At 40.7% G+C, this 24,933-nt stretch overlaps 1 protein-coding gene across 13 annotated transcripts in view; it reads right to left on the minus strand.

Annotated features, from left to right (window-relative positions):
* Positions 1-24,625, minus strand: part of SLC16A12 (solute carrier family 16 member 12) — a 48,125-nt gene extending 23,500 nt beyond the window's left edge. For 8 of the 13 annotated variants that reach the window (XM_087932405.1, XM_087932401.1, XM_087932399.1 and 5 more), the window contains exons 1-2: positions 24,217-24,605; positions 1,300-1,367 (exon numbers count right to left, since the gene is read on the minus strand). The gene's annotated coding sequence lies outside the window, so the exon portion shown is untranslated. Of the gene's footprint in view, positions 1-1,299; positions 1,368-3,399; positions 3,705-21,738; positions 21,817-24,216 lie in introns of those variants that run through there. The other 5 variants (XM_087932400.1, XM_087932406.1, XM_087932402.1 and 2 more) reach the window with 5 other exon arrangements.
* Between the last annotated feature and the right edge of the window lie 308 nt (positions 24,626-24,933).

The raw sequence follows: 24,933 nt of genomic DNA on the forward strand, positions 1-24,933 counted from the left end.
GGAAAATCACATCAAGAGTTTCCTCTTGAACTTGATAACAGTCCAATCAGCCCCACCCCTTCTGGAATTTTTAACTGAATAGGTATTTTGATAAAGAGCAATGCCAAATATGTATATATCCAAATCTCAATGTTATTGATTTTTACTCTCTCTTGACTATCATCACTGTGGTTCTTCAGTGGATTTATGAGCTCAATAAAATCAAATATCCAAATACGGAGGCTGTTCAGCCACAAGAATCAGATAAGAATGCTTAAGAATCTTTGAAGAGTGGTTGCATTGGAGAACGTCTATTTGAAAGGTGCTGCCAAATTTGCCACAATAATTATGAGATTTGGTTGGATGGTGGATTCAACAATGCAAGAACAAATCATAACACTGACAGAATTCCTTTTAACTAAGTTATGAGATCACCTTGCTTAAAAATTACTATTAAGTGTGACAATTCTATGTGTGATTCTTATGCAGGATTCTCTTCTGTTCATCCTGAAGTTGCCACAGCTTTTCATAAAAAATAAAATGGGTGGTTAATTTCTAAAGGTTTTCTGAAGGTTAAAAATGATATCCATTGTAAAATGACCATTATAAGAACTTAGCTGCTAGATTATAAAAATAAAATTAATCGTGTCATAATATTCCCAAACTACAATACTCTTCTTCAACTTGGTGCTTTAACTCCCAGCCCTCAAGGGACTTTGTGTTGTTGGGACTTGTAGGCACTAAACTCACAGACAGCTGGAGGGCCCCAGGCTAGAAAAGACTAGCCTTAAATATAGTACAGGTAGTGCTCAACTTACAACAATTCATTTAGTGATTGTTTGAAGTTACCACGGCCCTAAAAAAGTGACTTATGACCATTTTTCACATTTATGACCTTTGCAGCATATCCCTGTGGCCAAAAGACAGATGTTTGGCACCTGAGTCATATTTATGACATTTGCAATGCCTTGGGGTTATGTGATCGGCTTCTGACAAGCAAAGTCAATGGGGAAACCAGGTTCAATAACAACTGTGTTACTAACTTAAAAACTGCAGTGATTCACTTAACAATTGTGGTGATAAAGGTCGTAAAATGGGGCAAAATTCACTTAGCAAATATTTCACCTCGCAACAGAAACTTTGTGCTCAATTGTGGTCGTAAGTTGAGGACTGCCTATTCTGAGTGAGCTACTGTACGTTGTGACGTGTTTTGTAACATTTGTTAGAAACCATAATAAAGTAATGTTCAGCTTCTAAGCTTCCATACAGTATTTCATGTTGCAACATTTGTAAAAGAAGGAATAAAGCAAATATTTTTACCTCAAAGAATTGGAAACTGCCAAGATAGGCCTTCATCTGCAGATCAAAGCAGAAATGGAAGGATACTTCTGTAAAGAAATGAATATAAGATTGTTGCTTTTAAAGAGTATTTACAAAGACACGAGCAACAAAGAATGCAGTTTTGATTATGCAGTCGCACATGCTCAAGATAATTTTGGAAATGGATTATCAACTAACTTGGTAACCTATAATTTTTTTCCACATTTACGTGTAATAGCCACTTATCGAAGATCCACACACCCAATGTTTATAAAAATGTGTTCCGAGAACAGAAATAACATATTAGCAAGGACAATTCCAACATCATTTAAGGTTTGAAACCAGGGTCATCCTAGCAGCCTAGATATTGTGTCTTGATTCACACATGACACTAAGGCAAGGTTTGTTGAAAAATAAAAGTTGATTAAAATAATCTTATTAAGTCATAATTTGACAGATGATTTCTATACTGTAAGAAGCTAAGCTGAAACCAATTTCTTTTTGCACACTAGGATTTAGTGAAGTGTGTGAATCTAAGCTTCCTGTGATCATGGTTAGTCAATGAACTATACAATTGTTTCAGACTTCAAATAATTTGGAGCAAAGAAGATTAACACATGGTAGAAGGGAAATCAAATAAAACATATCCCTTAGGCATCACATTCTCTGTGTCTGAAAACCTGTTTTGATGGGGCAAGATCTTTTTTGTCTAAGTATGCAAAACTATTGATCCATGTCAATCAATTTTACCTAAGACACCACGAAAAGCTTGTCAGAACAAGTGCTAACTGAAGGTAAGCAGTGAATGGTAATCCAGCTTTTATCATACTAATGTAGCCTATTAAATTAAACGAATCAATCAACTTCTAACCCATCTTGGAAATACACATTCTGATCAGCAGGTTCAGTCAGCCCCAGCTGGCACCCAAGAAACTTCACCATAATTTACCATTTGCCAAGTCAAGATGACAATCATCTATTATCACATAATCGCTTTAATGTGTTTAACAGTTTTCATGTGAAAAACTGTTGGATTAGCTTCATAAATCTGCTTAGTAAGTGAGGCTAAACTGATGAAATTCACTTTATTATTAGAGGCAGTCTGTTCTCAGGATATGCATGTCACTTGATCCTCCTGGCTAAACACACTTTCTATGGTACATAATCTGTGCAATCTTTTGAATCAAAAACAAATGTACACAAGTGGCATGTGATACAATTAAATCAGTTGCCATTCTAAAAACACCACTTTTTTAAAAAAATCAAGAGCTGTGCCAGTTAAGGGTCATGGACCAAGACAAATACTCAGGACATGGGAAGGATAGCACTGACTCTCCAGAAGGACCAGGACTTTTGTCCCTTGAGAAGAGGTGAGGACATTCCGCAACTGCAATTTCTAACACTGAATGATCTCAGATCTTACATAAAGTGGACCAAATCTACAAGTGGCTCTTTTCACAGAGGTAGCTCATATATCTCTATGTGGAATGCATGGGAACTGCCAATCAAACTTCAGTAAAATGAGCCCTTCCCTGGGGGCAAGTTGAAGTGCTTCCCACCCATCTTCAGACTGGCAGAAAACAACTTCAGCATGAAATCTGACTCCATTGCTGACCTCTAACATGCCTCTATTTAATGCCAATCCTTTAACTTTCCTCCAAAATAGTGGGTGACAAAATGTTACCCATCGTCAGGTTGCCCTGTGTAATCTCAGTGCAACCACTTCTCCAAAAAAGGCCAGCTCTGCCTTTACAATCCAGCAGAAAAGAAGAAAAAAAACCAACTGATGACATGCATTTGCCTTTTTCCACTCCCTTAACACATCGGCAGTTTTATTTAATGTATATCTCCTCTTTATTATTATTACAAACATGGCAGTGAAGATATCCAGTAAAACTTCCTCCTCCTATTTTCCCCACAAAAACAACCTTGTGAGGTCAATGGGCTAAGAGAGCACAACTGGCCCAAAGTCACCCAGCTTGCTTTCAGGGACTAGAACTCACAGTCTTCCGCTTTCTAGCCTGGTACCTTAACCAGTCTAAAACAAAATTGTTCTTAATGAACTCTTGTTGCACAAAAAAAATCAAAGGTCTTGCTCACCATTTTTTGCTTTATGTTTAAAGAGGATTTTGTCATTCATCTTAATAGTCTTGGGTATATGCCTTTCTTCTCTTGGGGGTAGGGCACCTTTTAGAGAATTCTTGCATATCAGCAGCCAGTGGTTAGCACATTATTAAAAATCGGTTGGGTTCCTGTTGTAATGTTTTAGTGTGCTTATTAAAGTGCTTGAAAATGAAAGTTAGGGATGAGCAGTGGCCATGTTTCTCTTTATTGGCCTTTTTAAAATCAGGATCTCCATTTTTTGAAAATAATTTTGATTCTGTGCATCTGACTTTGCTGCACACTAGCATACTACTTTTCAGCTGAGTTTCCAAGGCTGTACCTTGGATTTTCAAGGATTCTGAAAAAAACATAACCCTGCTTTTTAATTTTTTTTTACCAATCTTTTTGGAAACATTAACCTCTGAAGTCCAATGTGGATTGTTTTGGCAATCTCCCACTTGTATGGATAGATGAAAGGTCAACATTTCTAACAGATCAGAAATCAATTTTAACATATTTGGAAAAAAGTATGGAGCTGGGTGCTTTCTCTTTAGCTCTCTTGACAGCTAATATAGCTTTAAGAATATCTAGATTCTTTGCCCTCTCCAAATTATACTTTCCCCCAATCTAGATGATTGGGAAAGGTTACTAAAATGGATCATTACTATTATCCTAATTTCCAGTTTGTTTATTATTGTTAAATCCCCTATTCCCCTTGTTATTTCAATTATTCCAGCATTATAGGCAATAATGAGAAATCAAGTGAAAGGAAGATTTTAATTGATTCCATTCAAGGTAAACGATCGATTAATCTTGATAATGCTAGAGGCAAAATAAGCATGTGGGGAAAGAAAAGTATGGATCTGTGCCCCTCCAGCTGTTTCTGGCTACAATTCCCAGCACCCACAGCCAGCATGCTAATAGCGAGGAAGCTTGAGTAACATCTTGAAGACCACAGGTTGCTCAACAGATATTTTCTTATCTTCATGACATGGAAAAGGTCAGTACATTGGCCTGGGTCACAGGTAACTCTAACTCTAAATGCTTGTTAATAGTATATGAAGGAGACATGCTTGTATGCTCCAACTTCTCTTCTCTTTCAGAGTATCTACAAAAGGCTTTTGCTGCCCTGTTCAATGAACTATAGTTTCTGTCAGCCTCAAGATCTCTTCGGTTGCCTTAACTACTATCTATCTCATTTATTTCTCCCATATCTTCTCTATTGCTAGCCTTAGTTTCTTTCGGCTGTCATTAGCAATGGGGGGAGGGGTAATTGTGGGGGGGAAGAGAGCTGGAGGTGTTTTGCATTCCTTTACTGTGGGCAGAAGAAGGAGGGGGTGTATGATTTCTTCTTTTCAACTTTCATTTCCTTGCTAGCCTCTATCCCTTTTGCGCAGCTGTGAAGTCTTATCAAAATATGTCAAGGTCAACGGACAGAGGCCTCATCACCACCTGAAGATGCCCACATGATCATATTCAGAACTTTTAATTGGAAGAGACTTCTGAACTTCGGGGGGTGGGAACAATTCCATTTCTTTGTATGTGTGATCTGCGCGCCAAATCCTCAGTTTCGGAATTCAATTTGTAGCTTCCTTTTCATCATCCAGTAAAAGAACAACTTTGCTCTAAACCATGGAGTCTGGGTATTTCTTTCTTGGATTTTGAAAGGAGCACACACTGACAGTTTCTCTTAAGAACAATATCAACAGTGATTTTGTAAAATAAGCAAAGGAACAACTGCCATCATTTGAAATTGGTTTGTTGCACTCATCAGATTTCGGGCTGGTAGACACATTGCATTCGGTCCTAGTGTAGTTTCTTGGCTTAACAGAATCCATTATTTACTTCTATATGCTGTGTAAAGTCACACAAACACAACCTAGTTGTTTTAATGTTTTAAAACTAGCATAGATCGGTGTCTGAACCCAAACTTTGTTCAAAGAAGCACCCAGCAAGAAAGAGAACCCAATACTTCAAGTCCAAATTCATTCAAATGCATTCCATCAGCATTAAACCAGAGTTCAACATTATGTGTGGAAGATCATTCTCAGTCAATTCTTCTTTTTTCCAGAAGGCAGGGCAGAGAAGAACAAAAGAATGTTCAAGTCTCCTTGTTTTCCTTCTGTTTTTACTTACAAGTCTGAATTGTCAACGATGTTCTTTTGCGGGTATATCAACTTAACAGCCAATAGTTGCCAATAAGAACCTTGTAACAGAGGCAAACAAGGGTGTGCTACACTACTTCAGGATTCCTGGCAAATTTTTATCTGAGTCATGAGCTAATTGCACATCATGATTTCCATGTAACCTGAAACACTCTCAAGCTCAAAAAAGGATTAAGCCAGCAAGTTTATACATCGGCACAACTTTCTCCTATGAATGCTGGGAACTGGAATCTATTATTTATTACTGATCTCTGCAATACTGGAGTAACATGACCCTCGCTTGTCAGTTAGGCAGGGCTTACAAATATCCTGTTTCAAGCACTTATTCGACTTTTTCAAGACCCCACTTGCAACAGACTTTTGTGGGCAAATGTACTGAATGATTCAGAGTATATGAGACCACATAAGCCTAACACTGTGGTATTGCACCCTTGCCATGTTTATGAATGACACGCCTATATGAAATCCTCCCACTGAAAATTGGACTAAAAGAGGCAGGTCTTTGCCAGCAGCTTCATGTGGACAGATAAGTTGGATGAGTGATGAGATGAGAATCCTTGAGTAGATCTAATGACCAGACAATGGCTGAAAATCAAAACAGAGGGGAAAATATCTGATTAAAAGAAAACAGATTTTTAGCCTTGCTTTCTCCTGTTACAAATCAAACTCTTCCCTTAAATAGCCTGACAAGTTCCTTAAATAACCTGATAGCTGTAGGTAGGTAAATAAACCAATTAGCACACCTCTTATTGAGCCTATCAGGTAGTCCTTGACTTACAACAGTTCTTTTAGTGACCGTTTGAAGTTATAATAGCTCTGAAAAAAGTGACTTATGACCGTTTTTCACACTTATGACCATTGCAGCATCACCAGGCTCAGGTGATTTACATTTGGATGCTTGGATTTGGATTACATTTGGATACTCACATTTATGACGGTTGCAGTGTCCTGGAGTCACATAATCTCTTTTGTGACCTTCTGACAAGCAAAGTCAATGGGCAAGCCAGATTTGCTTAACAACCGTGTTACTAATTTAAGAACTGCTGTGATTCACTCAACAAATGGGGCGAAAAAAGTCGTAAAATGGGGCAAAACTCAACAAATTTCTTTCCTTAGCAACATAAATTTTGGGCTCAGTTGTGGTCGTACGTTGAAGACTACCTGTCATTGTATACTAGTCGTTTATAAATATTTTACATATTTTTATACAACATGGTAGCTGTGGATATATTAGCTTTGGGTTTTTTTTTCTGTTTGGCAAAAAAGGAAAACATTTTTAAAAATTGGGTGGGGGGGTATTAAAGAAGATTTGTACAATTGATATATGTGCCATAAAATTGGTGTTGAATCTTACCAGTCACATATTTTTTTCCCATGACAATCAGACCCTAACTTGGTCTTCCAACTGTGCAATTGTTGCCACAGTAACTGAGTCCAGGCACTTTGCTGCTGGTCATCCTCTTCTTCTCTTTTCTTCCACCTTTCCCAGATTTAGATATGCTCGATAAAGCTTGGCCTTCGCACAATATGTCTGAAATATAATACTTTGAACCTGGTCCTTTGGGCCTTGAGTGAGAATTCTGGGTTAATTTGTAATAGTGATCTGTTTGTTTGTTTCACTGTCTACAGTATTCTCAGGAGTCTTCTCCAATCTCAGAGTTTAAAGGTGTCAATATTCTTTTTCCCCCCCCCCCCCACCTTTTTAAAGGCCAACTTTCTCTTCGATAAAGTGTCACCGGAGATAGCATAGACACATCCCAGCACCTGAATATTTTTTTTCCAAAGCTTTCATAATTACTCTACCAAATGTTAGTCAATGGCAAATTCATTTAATTGCTTCTTCCTATACTATTGATGGTAGATCCTAAAAGGCAAACGCTATGTGCCATTTCAGTATAATAATTAGCACCGTTGTTTGTTTTTAATATCAAGAAGCCACCATAACTGATTGAAAGCATCCTGTCGTATTGTATTATTGCTTGGAAGCATTACTGTTTCGGTTAGGAAGGCTGCGCAGAGTGGTGAAGAAGACAGAAAAGATTATTGAAAGTTCACTTCCTTCGACCCAGGACATAGCATATAAGCGCTGCTTAAGCAGGGCTCGTAGTATTGTCTGGGACGCATCCTCTCCGCGACTGGCTTTCTTTATTACTTCCTGGGAGGAGACTTCGCGGTATCTGAAGCAGAACAACTAGATTCCGTAATAGCTTTATACCATATAAAGCATGGGTTTCAAACTCAAGGCTCGCGGCCACAGGATGCTTAAATCTGGCCTACAGGGCCACCCTGGAAACAGCAAAGGACCGGCCCGTGGTGCCTCGGCCTGACGTAGGCTGACTGGGTGCTGATCTACAACTTGGTGGTGGCTGGCAGAGTGCTGTAGGAGGCTGTCGCAGCCAAAAACGGAGCTTGGGAGGGCCACACACAGTTCCACAAACTCTGTTTTCGCTGGCAGTGTTCTGGAGGCTTCCTTCTGACCCATGCACTTTGCCCTCCTACCTCTGACCACACACCATGAGCAACCTGATCAAGGAGAATGAGCATAGCAGCAGCAGCCACAAGGAGGAGGTAAGGGAAGCTGGGCACCCCCTCAGAGGGGCTATGGGGTCTCGGTGTCTAGGCACTTGACCTCCGCTGACTAAGGCTCTGGACAGCCGTCTGGGGGTCCTCCATGTGACATGAGAGGGATGGCGAAGCTCCTCTGGAGGATAAGGATTTGGCCCTCTCTCTGGTCTCACCTTCCTCCACTGGAGACAATGGATCCCCCCAGCCCCACCCAGGCCACCACAGGCACCCATGACACGAGTGATGTTGAGCTGGCCATACCCAGGGATGGGATTCAATTTTTTTTAACAACCAGTTCTGTGGGCATGGCTTAGTTGGTGGGCATAGCCTGGTGGTCTTGTGACTGGCTGGGCGTGGCCAACTAAATATCACTACATCGTGACACGAATCTCCTCGCCTGGCCTCTCGTGACTGTGGGGATGCTGCAACAGTCGTAAGTGTGAAAAATGGTCATAAGTCACTTTTTTCAGTGCCACTGTAACTTTGAATAGTTACTCCACAGAAGCAAAGTACCAGCAAAGAAGGGAAAAAAACTCCAGAGACGTTCCTGAGACAGGAAGTCTAGTCCTGCCAAGAATGTAATAAGGATTAATGGAGAGACAGTTTCTGTAAGCAACACCAGAATGTTTCCTTACTGCCTTCCTTACAGGATTAGGCCAGTAATTTCTTCTAACAACCGGTTCTCTGAACTGCTTAGAATGTTAACAACCAGTTCTAGCAAATAGATGCGAACTGGTAGAATCCCACCCCTGGCCATACCCACCCCAGACATGCTCACCTGGCCCTCCGAGGTCAAACACAACCCTGATGTGGCCTTCAATGAAATTGAGTTTGACACCCCTGATATAAAGTTTGTTAACTCTCAAGACTCTTTTTACCACTATGTATTCAAAATGGATGGTGATTTTATATATGTATGTGTGCGTGTGTGTGTGTATATGTATAGGTATATGTTTTCTTTAGTTTTTTCGGGTACTTACATGTATGGCATTCGGCTTTGTTCGGGTATTTTCCCACGTCATAGTAGTTGTGCTTTTGAAGTTGATGATGGCAGATGAAATTCTGCTGAAATGTCGCTACAACTTTAAAAGCACAACTACTATGACGTGGGAAAATACCTGAACAAAGCCGAATGCCATACACGTATGTATGTATGTGTGTGTGTGTGTGTGTGTGTGTGTGTGTGTGTATATATATATATATATATATATATATATATATATATATATATATATATATATATATATATATATATATATATATATATACATACATACATACACACACACACACACACACACACACACACACATACTCAGACCAGGCACCAGAATTCCATTTTTCAATGTATGCCTGTGTATTCACAGAAAAAAAATGAAAATAAAGGTTATTTTATCTTAAATAAAACACAACCAGTACAGGTAGTCCTTGACTTACAACAGTTCATTTAGTGACTGTTTGAAGTTACAAGGGCACTGAAAAAGTGACATATGATCATTTTTCACACTTATGACTGTTGCTGCATCCCCATGGTCACATGATTTCCATTCGGACGCATGACTATTGCTTCATATTTATGACAGTTGCAGTCTCCTGGAGTCATGTGATCATCTTTTCAACCTTCTGACCAGCAAAGTCAGTGGGCAAACCAGATTCACTTAACAACCGTGTTATTAATTTAACGACTGCAGTGATTTACTACACAAATGTGGCAAGAAAAAAATGGGACAGAATTCAATTAACAAATGTTTTACTTAACAACAGAAAATGTTGGGCTCAATTGTGGTCATAAGTCAAGGACTATCTGTACACTGCAGATAAGGGGATACATTGTTGGAAGGCTTTTTTTCACATCTACCTCCAAATTATTTCCAACATACTAGGTTCCAAATTGAAATGTAGTTAACTTCAAAGAAATTGACATCTTACTGTACATGCTAGCTCTCTTCAGCCATGCTCTCTGGGGATACTGAGAGTGATACCTTCATCTGGAAAGCATCACTCTGGCAAAGAAGACTGTCCTTCAAATTAGTCCCCCTGAACTCAGGAGCGCTTGCCCAGAACGGACACAAACAGTTTTTCAAGAAAAACAAAAGTTTTTTTTAAATCATACACTGCAAGGTTATCATTCAAGGATACAGAATGTTCTGTAGGATGCAAATCCTTGCTGCATATACAACTTTACTGTGTCCTCAGATTCCCATTTATAAGGTTACCTTGAAAAATTCAAACTACACCCAAGTAATTTCATTGCCGTCCTCACTCTTGCCTCTGATCCCCCTTTGAAATCCTGTTTTGCAATGGAAAATTTATTTTGCTGTGCAATAGTATTTATGGTGTATTTTTATGGATGATTATTGTGGGTTTCCTTTTTCAGCGTGTCATGCTGTTTCTCAATCTTTTTTTTTTAAAGTTCATTACAATTTTGTTACCTACAGGTATAATTTAGAACCAGTAACTGTAGCTTTTTAAGTAGAGTCTTTAATGTATACCATTTATTAATTCAGTGATCTTCAACCTGTGGTCTGCAAACCCCTGGGGAGGGGGCTGTGATGTCATCAAAAGGGGTCCACGGAGGCTTGAAGAAATGTTATGATTTAAATTTTGAGTTAAGACTTGGAAGCCTGGCATGGTCTGCTGCCAGAAAAGGTATTTAAAGAGAGCCCATAGTAAAGAAAAGGTTGAGAACCACTGTATTAATTGACATGTGCCATCAAGTCAGTATCAACTTTTAGCAAACACATAGTTTTTCTCCATAATGGCACCTATTGCCACTTGCCACTTAATCCACTCATCATGCCACTAAAAAAGTAAAGCTGAAATATTGGTAAAGTGCCTTACTGAATGCACACAGATTATGTGCTCATAATACAATTCTCAAGAAAATATTACTATGGGTTTTATTTTTTTAAATAGCCAGTTTAACTGCTTCATATCAAGTTGAACACTAAAAGTGGAAAATAAAAAATAGCAAGATGAATGATGTTCAGAAAACACAATATATGTTAAAATTTCAAGTAGTTTGTATTATATTAGAACACAAATAGGTTAGGGGTTTGTAGGAGGAGAAAGATATCTAACATGAAAGAAACAGATTAATGTTTCAAAATCTTGACTGCCTCATAATTGTCACTGTCTGCAATAATCCCACTTGGATACGATTTTACAAAAGTTTCCTAAACATATCAGCCCTTTTTCTGATACGATGGAGAACAACAAGCTTCTGACCATAGCTCTTTTCATAACGAGAGGAAGAAACAGAAATTGTCCTGTAATGATAATGAATCTTAAAGTATCTAACTATCAAATTTGGATGAAAACAAGGAGGGCAATGCAAATATACAATTTCTAATTTCAAGAGTTCCAAAAAGCATGTTTGGATAATGCTTTCACTGTCATTGCCAATGGTGAAAAGCAAAGCTTTAAGTTCTTTTAAACTCACTGTCAAGACGGAAGTCAAGGATGAGGAGGAAGAAGAAGAACAAGGAATGTTGAAGGAACGGAGTGACTGGGTTCACATATGATGATGCTAAGAAATGAAATGATTTATTTGGTTCTGACAAACCCAACAGACAATCAATACAGAAAACAAGCTATAGTTCTGAATTATATGTAATCACAGCCAGACTTCATTCTCCTTAATATGCAGCCAGGTAAAAAGCTCCGAGAAACTTACATTTGTTTCCTCTCTTATGACGTTTTGGTTAGCCTTAAAGAATTCATTGCATATTTTGAAGTGTTTCTAACAGACCATTACGTCTGTCTTTGCATTCTTATTTCAAAGTCACCAGAAATATCCTACACCTACTCAATAACTGATGTTTACAAGCCAACATTAAACCTGGACAGGTTCTAGGTTCATCTCAGAAGGTGTTTTATCACTATCACAGAACTGCTATTCGTTCATATGAAAAGCACCAAAGCACTTTCGTAATAAAAAAAATAGTGACATCACTGTTGTCTGGGGGATACTCAGCTAGGGGCTCCATTTCTGTCTCCGTTAAGTTGCCCACCCAAATTGTATCCACTTACCGACTCACATCTGCCCGCTTGTGAACTGCTAGGTTGTCAGGAGCAAGGGACAAGACTCCCAGCCTACCACACAGCAGCAACTGGGTCTTGAACACGAGTCTGCCAATCATCAGCCCAGCATCCTAACCATGTCCTAACCAGAACAATTGCTAAACCACAATAGTTTCGTAAATTTCCAGCACTGCTGGCATCACACTTCAGAGGCAGTAGCGTGACCTGTGTGTGGTATCATAAAGGAAGGACTGTAATACAGTTCTTTAACTTTTCATAGCTATATACCCATAAATAGAAAAAAATATTGAATCAGACAAGTTTGTCTCTTGGTGCATTTATGAACAGTTTGTGTAATTTTCTTGGCACCAAGAAGGAAGCGATTGGCCTTGATTTCTTCCAGAATGTTTTGATGACTTTCCATCTAATGTCTACTCCTACTATTTCCAGTCTCCCATGCAATCACACAAAAAACCCAGCGTACCTTTCAAGATTAGCCAAAATTAGTTAATGTTGCTATCTTGATGGGCTGAAATGTGACACACAAGAAATTGTGTAGGGGTTAGACTATCAGATCTAGGCTGCAGAAAGCCATTAAATGGCAGGAAGTTATGTTAACTCCATGACATCTGGTTGTTGATGGGATTTTTGCAGCCCCATTCAAGATGGGCATCAAGACATCAATGCATTATTTAATAACTATGTTTAGCATGTGAAGGACACAAAAACTCATCATTTTTCAATCCAAGGAAAAGGGTTTTAGAAGACGAGAAAATATACGGAAGGGAACAGAATATTGTGAAGATGCTGAGGATATGTGCAGCTGTTCTCTGACACTCAAGAACAAGCTGGGACATTCCAGAAAAGTTACAAGCAAGTCAAAGGTATAATATTAACCATAATGGATGTATTAAGATATTTGAAATTTAATAGTTGGAGCAGTGAAGGATTGAACAATGAGTAAGAACACACAGTTGTAGCTAATTGATTGAAGAGAACTAGCCACTGCCTTAGGGAATCTGAGCCGTGATTGGTTGCTGTGAGTGAAAGGGGCTGTTTCCTTGTTTCCCGCCTTTTTCTTCTGTGTGTTCTCTGGGATTTACCTCATGCTGTGTTGATTTACCTGACAATGTTATTTGTCTACCTTATTTACTGTAAATATATTTATAACAATCTTGAACTACGTCGCCTATGGTTGGACTTAAGCATAGCACACAAAATTATCTGCTACAATGTCCTACCAGTCAATGACTACTTCAGCTTCAACTGCAACAATACAACAGCACACAACAGATACAAATTCAATGTTAACCGCTCCTAACTTGACTGCAGAAAGTATGACTTCAGCAACAGAGTGGTCAATGCCTGGAATGCACTACCTGACTCTGTAGTTACATCCTCTAACCCCCCACTCCTTTAACCTCAAACTATCCGCTATTGACCTCATCCCATTCCTAAAAGGTCTGTAAGGGGTGTGCATTAGTGCACCATCGTGCCTCCCGTCCCTGTCCTATTGTCCCCATTTATTTGTACCTATTTCCTGTATTCTTACTCATGTTTATACTTATACCTATTATCTTGTAAGCAATTAACAAATAAAATAAAATAAATAAAAATAAAATAAATAAACATGCAGAAGTGGCCTTCATCCTGCAGTGGATAGACAATGGCATAAAATGATGACGATGACGATGATGACAACGATGATGATATAAAACTGCATCTCTGACTCCATTCGAATACCCGGCTGCACAATTCTCTGTCAGGACGTCAGATTCATATAAGCAATTTTGGCTAGAATTTTTTCCTCAGAATTTCATTTATTTGAATGTGTCCACTAGCTGGCTGCCTCTGAGATTTTTGTACCTATGCTACGCAAAGCAACTAATATTAAACTAAGGTCTTGCAATCTATAGGCAGCACGTTACCCATACAGATCTATGACCATGTCTCCTTCACAGTATTTTACAAGAGATTTCTTTTTAATAGGTTATTTGTCATTCAGTTACACTTAAATGCCTTATTTTATTCTCTTGCAACTGACTTGCCCAACAACTTTTTGGTAGAAAAGCTCAAAATAAGTTTTACATTTATCTATTTTTTAAAAAAATGTTTATTTTTAAATTGTCCTTTTGTTCCAGCTCTTTGATCACAGCTTTTTTTTTGTCAAAGGAGCAGAACTTGGCATGACAGAGTTCATTCTCCCTGTTAATAAACATCCTTTTTATTATCATCGTTCTCAGTTTACTGGCTAGTGAGTGTTCAAGATATGAACTCTCTATCCATCCCACATGCTAGGGTTAAGATGATGGTGTCATATAAGGACATTTCCAGAACAAACAGAGTTGTTGCAACCACAAATTATTAAGGTGGATCCCCAAGAAAGAGATGGAGCAAATCCATGAGGATTTCTGGGACCAGAATATTGAAACCCTCTCCCATTCACATATGAACTTGGCCTTTATTACTAGAGCCCCATTTCCCACATGGAAAAAGACACAGGTAATTCTTCATGGGTCTGAAGATGAAGGTGGACAATTTTATATACACCATAATAATCAACAACAAATATTGAGTCCATGTATGCCTTTGCCATCGACTGTATTCATTTGTGTTATCTTCTCAAGAGATTTCAACATTTTGGTCTGAAGCCTCTCTCCTTTATGACTTTAATAAAACACAGCCCTAAATTTTCCTGGTTTTCTCCTAGCCTGGAGCCTTATAGATATGTTTAGACTACACTTCTAAAAATTTCCAGCTGCATGACATCAAGCTCAAGGAAGGCTGAGTTACTTTAGTACAACTTTAGCACAACGTTGTAGGAAATTGGAGCAACAACAAGAATGGCACATATGCCTTGCATTTTGCTAATTTTTGAACAAACTACACTGAAAATTCAAACAAGGGTAGAACAGAATAGGAATAGAATTCCTCATTTAGTGACCATTCAAAGTTACAATGGCACTGAAAAAAGTGACATGACCATTTTTCACACTTATGACCACTGTATCATCCCCATGGTCACTTGATTTACTTTTGGGAACTTGACAACTGACTCACATTTATGATGGTTGCAGTGTCCTGGAGTCATGTGACCCCTTTTAGTGACCCTCTAACAAGTAAAGTCAGTGAGGAAGGCATTCACTTAACTGTTTTACTAATTTAACAACTGCAGTGGTTCACTTAACAAATCTAGCAAAAAAGTCGTAAAATGAGGCAAAACTCACTTAGCAAATTTCTCACTTAACGACATAAATTTTGGGCTCACTTGTGGTCATACACAGACCTGCAGACACACAGAGACACACAACACAAAGCTTCCATTGTACAGAAGTTGAAGCAGGACATAAACGAACACGGCTGCTTCCTAATCTGTTTCCAGAAACTAATCAAGGCAGGGTGTTTGGAAGGCACTCAACAGTGAAGCAAAAATTGAGGCAAAGCCATTTAAGGTCAATGCAGTTAGCTTTGTTCCATCACTTATTTAATAAAATAATAATAATAATAACTCCCTGGATCCTTTCCATTACCTCATGATTACAGCAATGCGCAATCATAATATTAAAAAAAAATACTTGTAGTTGAAACCTTCTTTCTTTTTAACATTCCCACATGTTTTCATGTATAGAGGAGGCCAGAAAAATAAGCAGCAAAGACAGGAGTTTCCTATTCATTAATTTAAAAAAAAAAGGAGAGATGATTCATACTATTTATGTCAGGCACAAATACAAAGTTCTGTTTTTGGACAATTGCCAATTGGGCAATCGCATAAGAATTTTGACTTTAAAAGTAAGCATCATATTTCCAAAAGTGGGAAATATCCAAATAAATGTACTAGCAAGCTTTAGAACAATCAAAACCCAATTTAATCAAATTAGGTTGAATTCAATTGACTTGAACCCCAATTTATAGTTCTGGAGAGTCCTAGATAGATGTTTCAAATTTGAGCCATTCTGTATCAGTAGCAATAGCACTTAGACTTATATACCACTTCACAGTGCTTTACAGCCCTTTCTAAGCAGTTTACAGGGTTAGCATATTGTCTCCAACAATCTGGGTCCTCATTTTACCAACCTCAGAAGGATGGAAGGCTGAGTCAACTTTGAGCCAGTGAGACTCAAATTGCCAAACTGGTGGCAGCTTGCAGAATTAGCCTGAAATACTGTAGTTCGGCATTCTAACCACTGCACCACCATGGTTCCTCTTCACCAGGGGTGTCAAACTCACGTCATCACATGACGTATCAGGACTTTTCTCCCCTTCGTTAAACCGGGCAGGGGTGAGGCCAGCACGTGACACATCCGGCCCGTGGGCTGTGAGTTTGACACCCTGCCCTACACAAATTCTGGTTTCAAATCACTTCTTCGTTAGAGAAAACAGAAACACACCCCTGAAAGGATAGAACTGCTTTGTGATGCAAGGAAAATTCTCATTAAAAGAATATAGCTTTTTAAAAATTATTATTAAGCTGTGGAACTGAGAAAGAATTACAAAGCTACATTGGCCAGGCTGCATTTGGATACCGATAGTGTTTGCAAATCCCTTTTCTATGCACTTATATATAGAAATGACAACTTTTTATTGTAGGTCATCCTACATCATATTTTCATACAGCATATTTTGGAACAGGTGATGGAATAAACACACCCCATTTGCGACTTATGAAAGCAATTGTTTTTAAAACTGCATAGGCATATTTATTTTATTCCTGAAATGAAAAAAAATCAGAGTTGATTTCCAGAAACATTCCCAAATTATGAGGATGGGAAATGGAATTTAAAATGTTTTTCAAAGCCTCATATTACTGTCTTATCATAACATGGCTGGGTGGATGCATTATATATTTTAAAATGCACACCTTTATGGAGGTATGGTATTTAGAACACAGCAGTCTCTAAATAACAACACTAAATCATCAGCTGTTACTAATTTTGCAAAAAAAGTTGATTGTAAAATAATTAAGGATGCCAACACTGTAAAGCAGGGACTTATTTTCAGAAAATAAATTTCAAAGAATGGACGTGCATTTTATAACCGATGGTTTACTTATAATGAAGGCAAATGACTTTTACAGCAGCTCATTAATCTTGCCAGGCTGCATTAATTTCATTGTCTGAGTAATTTGCCAACATTAAAGGAAGGGTTTCTTCACTGACTCCGCAGGGAAGAAACAATGTACTGAACTAGTAGCAAAAGGTGACCCACGCCAGCCTGCTTGTTATTCCAATCAAATCATTACAGTAAACATCTTTGTGTCAGCAAAGTCACTCAAGTGCTCTCATGAAATTTTTAGAATAATTATACTTGTGTTTCTTTCCAAACAATTAATCACCTTAAAAATGTAACAAGTACAATTTAGTCTCATTTTCAATGGTTATATAAACTTTTTGATACCCGCTCATTATCAAAAAGCTGTCCAGGGCATGTACAGAGGGAAAAAAAATCCAAACCATAATATATACCATGTTTCTCCAACAATACGGCCTCCCCCAATAGGAAGTCCCAGCATGTTTTATAGGCATGAAATGAAATTAAGCCCCTCCCCCCAATTTAAGGCCTATTTTAAAATATGCAAAATGGGGGGAAGGGCGGGGGGGATTTGCCATTTGGAGTCCCTCATGGGCACCCATGCCTCGCCACCAACCTCCCTACTTTCACCAAATACTTTTGCTGCACACCCGGGTATGGTGCTGCCTGCGTTGACCTCGGCGTTGGTGGGGCACTTCGTATCAGGAGACCTTCCACCACTGTTGCTTTCACTTCTCCCCGTGCCGCTGCAGCGTTTGGCGTAGCCACACGGGGCTGGCCAGGACTCCTCCCTGCAACCGGAGCCCGGCAGAGACACTCGGCTTCAGGCGCTCTTGTTGCCACCTTCCCAGGCATCGTTTGAAGGCAAAGCCCATTCTTTTAAAAACGCCCTACTACGACAAAGCCGCCCCTGCCCAAGAGGGCAGCCCAACCCCATGTAGGGAGGCAAATCTCCCGGGGCCGCAGCGCAGGATCAGCCCACCCCGGGAGAAGCGCTCAGCCGCTGTCCCTGCCTGGCGCCAGGCACAGCGTGAAGAGCTTCGCCTGGGGCGCCCAGCGCAGCTGACAGGAGGGCCCTCCTGCCCAGTGGCGGAGCTCTGGCCAAGGCAGCGCGCGCCTCCCTGCTGGGCCCTCTGCTCATCCCACCAGGGCCACGCCGGAGCCGGGCGGGTTGGGCAGAGCCAGGAAAGCAAGCTGCAGGTGCACGCCTGCCTGCCAAGCGAAAGAGCCGGGCCAACCTCAGCTTGGAGAAGGGAAAGCAACGGTGGCAGAAGATCTCCCAATACAAAGTGCCCCACCAATGCCGAGGTCAACATCCAAGCCGTCGCCGCCCGCCCGCCTGCCCGAGTATGCAAGGTGGGGAATTAAGTCACCCCCGAAAAGACAGCCTAGCCGTTTTTTCAGGGCTCAAAAAAAAAATAAGACCTGGACTTATTATATGAGAAACACAGTAGATAATACATTATAAACATAACATTCACAGCCACTGAGGCTATTGGAGTCCTACAAATTTTTAAAATGGAAAGCTAAGGCCGCAGTTGTAGAAATCCTTCTTGCTTCTAGTTCAATGTACAGCTAACAAATTTAGCTTACAAAAAACACAGAGATCCACTAGATGGCACTAGACAGAATTAGATTTTTCTAAATCTCTTTGGTGCCCCAATTTCTGCCATCCAGTTTTAGAACTCCGAGTTTAATGCAATATAGGAAACTGTTGCCTTCTCTGAAAAAAAAAAAAAATCAAGCCTTGCAATCTAATCAACACAACTAAAATGCAGGAAAAGGTCAGCCCTAAGCCTTTCAAAACCAAACACAAAATCCACAAGTGGTGTCTCTTTTGTGTGTGAGCCAAACAAATGCAGTTGGATAGGCCCCGTTGACTTTACAGCAAGGTACGCTCTGTCCCTCATTTCGTGAAATTATACTGATAAGATGAAAACAGTGTATGAAGAGCACAGTGGCCTCTGAAAGGTCAGTTGTTAATTTGTCCATCTTGAGGACGACCTCCAGTACTAGAACAGCTGCAAAGAAAAGGTTTTCCATCACCAGTTTCAAGATACTCTTAACTGCAGCAGGAGCTTTTCTGGGTAAAAAAATTTGTCATATACCAGCTCAGCTCTGTTTTCTTCCCAATACTCCTCCTCAGCAATAGCAAAGGAAGTCTCTCGCTTTGACAAATGACTTAAGGAAGAAGGCTTGATACTCCCCCAGCTTTTCATGCAGACCTCTGCAAGTTGTACCTACCAAATGTTCCTTTTTTTGGCCAAACTACAGACAGGATTTGAAGAGCCATCCTCCTTCGCTTGCCTATGATCCTCCTACAGGCCAGTCCTGACTTTCCTCTGTGTGGAACAACATTCAGAAAACCATTTCTCCTTCTCCGTGCCTTTCTTCAAACAAAAGTGGCCCTGCCTTCTATCCACCCTGCCGCTTCTCTCTTTGAAGTTTGCTCAGACAGCAAGAATGCATGAAGGGGAAGGAAAGGGTGGTCAACGGGGAGTGTGAGTGAGGCGCAAATTCTTGACTATAAACAAAGAAGGCTTCTATCTATCATACTGCATCCTCAACACAGGGTAGCTGCCTGATAATTCTTCATCTACACAGACAATAAACTTTACAATTGTAATAAATCAGTCTAAAACTAAGGCTGCCGATTTGTACTCAAGTAAGGCAGTCAAGGCAAATGTCTCCTGGGGGAATAAACCTTATTAAGTCCTTACTTGAATGAGATCCAGGAATGCCTGTTTGCTTCCAGCGGATTAGGAAGTCTAGTAAACAGTTTGAAAATTTGTAGGACCAATCTGAGCATAGATTGTCTGGGATAAAATCTAAAATCAAGTTAGTAGCAAGAGTTGATGTTAACTTGATGACAATCAATCAATCCATTATTGTTGTTGTTGTTGTTGTTATTATTATTATTATTATTATTATTATTATTATTATTATTATTATTATTATTATTATTATTATTGCATTCCTGACCATTCCCTGATTCAGGGCAGTAATTCCTATCGCTAGTTCGCAACTTTAAAATGTTGCCAAGGACAGAGAGTTCATGGTCCTGTTGAAGGTTCCCTCTGAACAAAATATAGCAGCTATGTCTATACCAGTGTTCCCAACATGGGCCCCACGCCCCACGGGGGGGGAGTCAATTTGATTTTTAACAGGAGCAATTTGAAAAAGAGCTATTAACTGAATTTTTGAAAGCCCGCTAATTGTTCTTATACTGTATATTTGTGATAAAACAGCTGTGTCTCATTTACCTATTGCTGTCTTTGTTAAAGTGCATTTCCTAGGGCCTGACTGAAAAGGATATCCAAGCTGGCAGGTGGATGGAGCAACTGCCATCCAACCAGATGTGTCCCCACTAAGGATCATGGGACTGGCAGCCTCTCTCTCTCTCTCTCTCTCTCTCTCTCTTTCCTGTGGGCTTTGCTGCTGGGTGGTTGCAGGGAGAACTGCTCTGTGGGGAGAAAGAGTGGATGGCTGCTGGGGGAAGCCCAGCAGTGAGGATACAGGACCAGGACCCAAGTTTAAGTAAGAAATCGTTTGATTTTCAGTTATTTTTAGTCTGTGTGTTTCCCAGGCTGTGTTTTACAAGACTTTTCCTCTCAGAGCAATCTGGGGCTGAGCCACACATGCCTAGGTACATTTTCCTGGGAGTAAGCCCCATTGAAGACAATGGTACTTATTTCTGAGTAGACATGCATAGGATTGCATTGTAAATATGATCTTGAAGTGAGCTCAGATTGTATTTTGAATTTGTTAGGTACCTTTATTTTAATAGGTATAGTAATTAATATGCTCAAACTATTACAGAAAAAGCTTTCTTTAAAGTTATTTTATATTTATGCATTTCAGTTTTCTATTGTGTTTTGAAACTTTATTTGCTGGTTTTTCATATTTCTTCATACTATTTTTTTTTTTAAGATACTCAGTACTTCTACTGTTTTTTGTTCTTTTATTTTTCTCTTGCATGGATGCCCTGTTCTTTGGAACCTTGTTTAAACCAAGTTAATGGCCTTTTAGGCTTCTTCCGCGTGAGTAGGAGTTCACTTTTTGAATAGTAAGAATTATACGTCATGGGGGGGGGGGGAGCATCAGGATTTTAGAGATGCTTAGGTGGGGCATGGCCAAAAAAATGTTGGGTTTTTCTACATAAATGGAAAAAAGTACGTCCATCTTACACCATTCTTTAATCACCTCAAGTTTATGCAAGTGAACCAAGAAGAATGAGATTATTAATTTTTCTGAAGGTGCATACCAGCACTATGCCTTAATGTCTAAACCAGCTTTCCTTAACTTGATGTCTTCTAAATATGCTGGGAGTTTGGCTGATTGTGGGTTTGGGGAGTCTAGAGTAGCAACATGCAACTGTATGCCATATAGTACTAATTATTATCAAGTTCCATGCCACCCATTAAAACTGAGGACCAGTTTGGTAGGAGGTTAGGGCGCCAAGCTAGAAAGCAGGAGATTGTGAGTTTTAGTACCACTGTAGCCATGAAAGCCAACTGTGTTTTGGGGTTATTCACTCACTCGCAACCCAACTCACCTCAGAGGGTCATTGTTGTGGGGAAAACAGGAGGAGGGAGGTGTGTCACATGTTTGATGTCTTGAGTTATTGGTAAAGCTAATAAAGGCAGGATACAAACAAAATAAATTTAGAATTCATAATTTTAGATCCCAGGGACCATTAACTGGTTCTGTGGGCGTGGCCTGATTTGTGGGTGTGGCTTGGTGGTCATGTGACTGTCTGGGCATGGCTTGTATGTAAATATTATACATATTTATATAAATATTGAATTTTTTATAAAAAAAGAGCAACTTTTACCCAAAATCAGGCAAAGCAGGCAGGCAGATTGAGTTGCTCACAGAATCATAGATTCATTCAGAAATCTATCTATTTGCCATTGGCTAGCTCAATCTGTCACATAAAATTTGCTTGCAAGCAAACTCACAAATTAACTCACAACACACCATGCATTTAAATATTGAATTTTTTATTTTTTAAAAAGAGCAACTTTTACCCAAAATCAGGCAAGGAAAAGCAGGCAGATTGAATTGCTCACAGAATCATTCAGTGATCTATCTATCTGACATCGGCTAGCTTAGTCTCTCAAATTTGCTTGCCATGAGTTGGCACTGAATTTGCTTGCAAGCAAACCTTCAGTCCTAAGGGAAGCAGAGCCAAAGATCTAAAGACTAGCTAGAAAGCAAGAAATCCAACCATTCCTGCTTCCTAGCTAATCTAAATCTCCCAGCACAGCAGAACAGATGATGGTCGGAAAAAGGAAAAATAGCAATTTTAGCAGGCAAGTTTGCCAGATAAGGAGTCAGTGGGTGGGGAGCATTCCTGCGGGCCATGTGGGCAGCGCAGCCTTGTGTTTCTGCGCAGCCTGGATTAATTGCTTTGGGAGGGTGCTCTGGGGTTGAGATTTCTCTGCGGCCCACCAAAATTTTCTCAAGGCCCACCAGTGGGCCGCGCCCCACTGGTAGGCAACCACTGGTCTAGAGTGTTGTGCTAGGTCTGCAACCTTAAACACTCAAAGAGCCATTTGGACCCATTTCCCACAGAAAACAGCAGGAGCCACAAAACCTGGGTGGGCGTGGCCAACTCAACATCACCCCCACCCAGTCACATGACAACCCCCTCCCCACGCCTACCCAGTTTTTGTGGCTCCAGGTGTTTTCTGTGGGAAATGGGTTTCTCTCTCTCTCCTTCCTTCCCTCTATTTCTGTTTTTTTGTGTTTTACCTTCTCATGCCAGGCGAGGAGTGACTGGGAGGGGAGGCTGAGGGGCGGGGCCAGCCAGTGGTGGGATCACCCGACAGGGAGCCAAAGCAGAGGGCCCAAAGAGCCGCATGCGGCTTCAGAGCCATGGGTTGCTGACACCTGTGCTAGGTCAATGCCAGTGGCAGTGGACCTTTTGAAAGATAAAGAGGAAGATAAACTGGGTAGGAATCTGTAATCTCCTACCTGATGAACTACAAAACCTTCAACCAACATAACCAGCAGCTGGAAGATATAATTCAGCGACACTGGATGGAGTTACCATACCAACTGTCTCAGAAAAACGAGGGAGAGCCCCTTTTGGCTCCAAATTTAGAGGAGGGCTATCCCAGCAGGATGGTTTCCGGTGCTCCCTCTGGATTGCTGCTGATCTGATTTGGCAACCTTAACCAGGATCTTTGGTTGTAGATTTCACACAGGCAAAGTTTAACTTTGCAGCACCACCAACTCAGACCACCGGATAAGAATGCAAGCAAGCCAACTCTTCATAAACTGCTCAAACTATCATTCAATTCCTTCAATCCTGAACCACTCAAGGTTGAGTTCAGCCTTCCATCCTTCTGAGATCTGCAAAAGGAGGACCCAGACTGTTGGGGGCAATATCCTAAATCTGTAAAACCCCTTAGAAAGAGCTGTAATGTCTAAGTGCTATTGCTATCAACCATTACTTAGAAATTCTGATCTCAGTTTTGGTCGTAAGTGGAGGACTAAAAGTTGTGGGAGCTTCATCACTGAAGGCTGTCAAGAAGCAATGGTGTAGGGTCTCTTGCTTGGGTGGTGGGGGTTGGACTAGATGACCTACAAGGTCCCTTCTAACTCTGTTAATCTAATCTAATCTAATTTAATCTAATCACCCTGCACTCACTTCTGCAAAAACTTGTGAGGCATACAAGCTGGAGGAAAAGTTTTCTCTCCCTCTGTCCACTTTCATTCCTCTACACCTCTCGCAACCTGAACCAACCCCCAACTGTCCACATTCCCACGACTCCCTCGAACTAAATCATTTTGCCTGGCTCCTTCAACTCGGGAAGGCTACCAAAAACTTCGGCACTGTTAGAAGAGCCATAAACCGCCGGCATCGCATGTCCCCTCGTGGTCACGACCACCTATTGGAGATGCCGCACCTGTTGCGTTTCTGCCCTGACCCTAAAATGGCGGGGGGGAACAACCCCGCCGGTAACGAGAGGAGCGACCCTTCCCGCGCTTTTTTTTTTTTTGCTAAGCGTTAATTTCGCCCTACCTGACAGGCGCCCCCACAGCCTCGTTTGCAGCGGGCTCCGTCGAGCCTTCAGCAGCGCCGCGCAGCCGTCTCTGCCCTGGGAAGGGAGATGGGAGACCGGCAGGCTCAGGAAGAGGCTCCACCTTGGAGGCGCCTGCGAAGCAGCTGCCGGCCGTCTGGGGTCGCGGGATCAAAGTAACAGTGCGAAGGGCTGGCCCATCCCTTCCCTCCCTCCCTCCCTCCTTCTGCCCGCTAAGGCTTATTATTCGGGGGCAGGGATTTCCAGAATAGCAGGGGTGGGAAACGCGCCTGAATCCGGATCTGAGGCGGGAGACCTAATTGCGAAAGGGGCGTTTGGGGAGCAAGAAGCTCCGAGGAGGAGGACGCCTTAGGGCTCGGGTGGAGCTCGTTTGATAGTCCCCGTCTGACTGCAGCCTGAACTCGCAAACTGATCCTAAAAGGCTCTTGCATCGCGTGGAGGGGGGCTTGTGCATTTATGTTCCCCGGAGGTCGGGCTGAGCGCTGCCCGGGCGTGTCGGGAAGGAAGTCTGCTAGAAGAGCGGCCATCTATTTATAAGGTTCCAGGCCTTAACAACAGTTTCTTTAGTGACAATTCAGAGTGACAACATCGCCGAGAAAAGTGACTTATGACCGTTTGTTCACACTTACGACTCGTAGTCAAAATTGATCAAAACAAATGGCAACTTCAGATCTCAACAAATAAATGCTCTATTGGCA

This window comes from Pseudonaja textilis, chromosome 4 (assembly GCF_049901715.1).
Source record: "Pseudonaja textilis isolate UNSWEBS1 chromosome 4, rPseTex1.2, whole genome shotgun sequence".
Classification (NCBI taxonomy): Eukaryota; Metazoa; Chordata; class Lepidosauria; order Squamata; family Elapidae; genus Pseudonaja; species Pseudonaja textilis.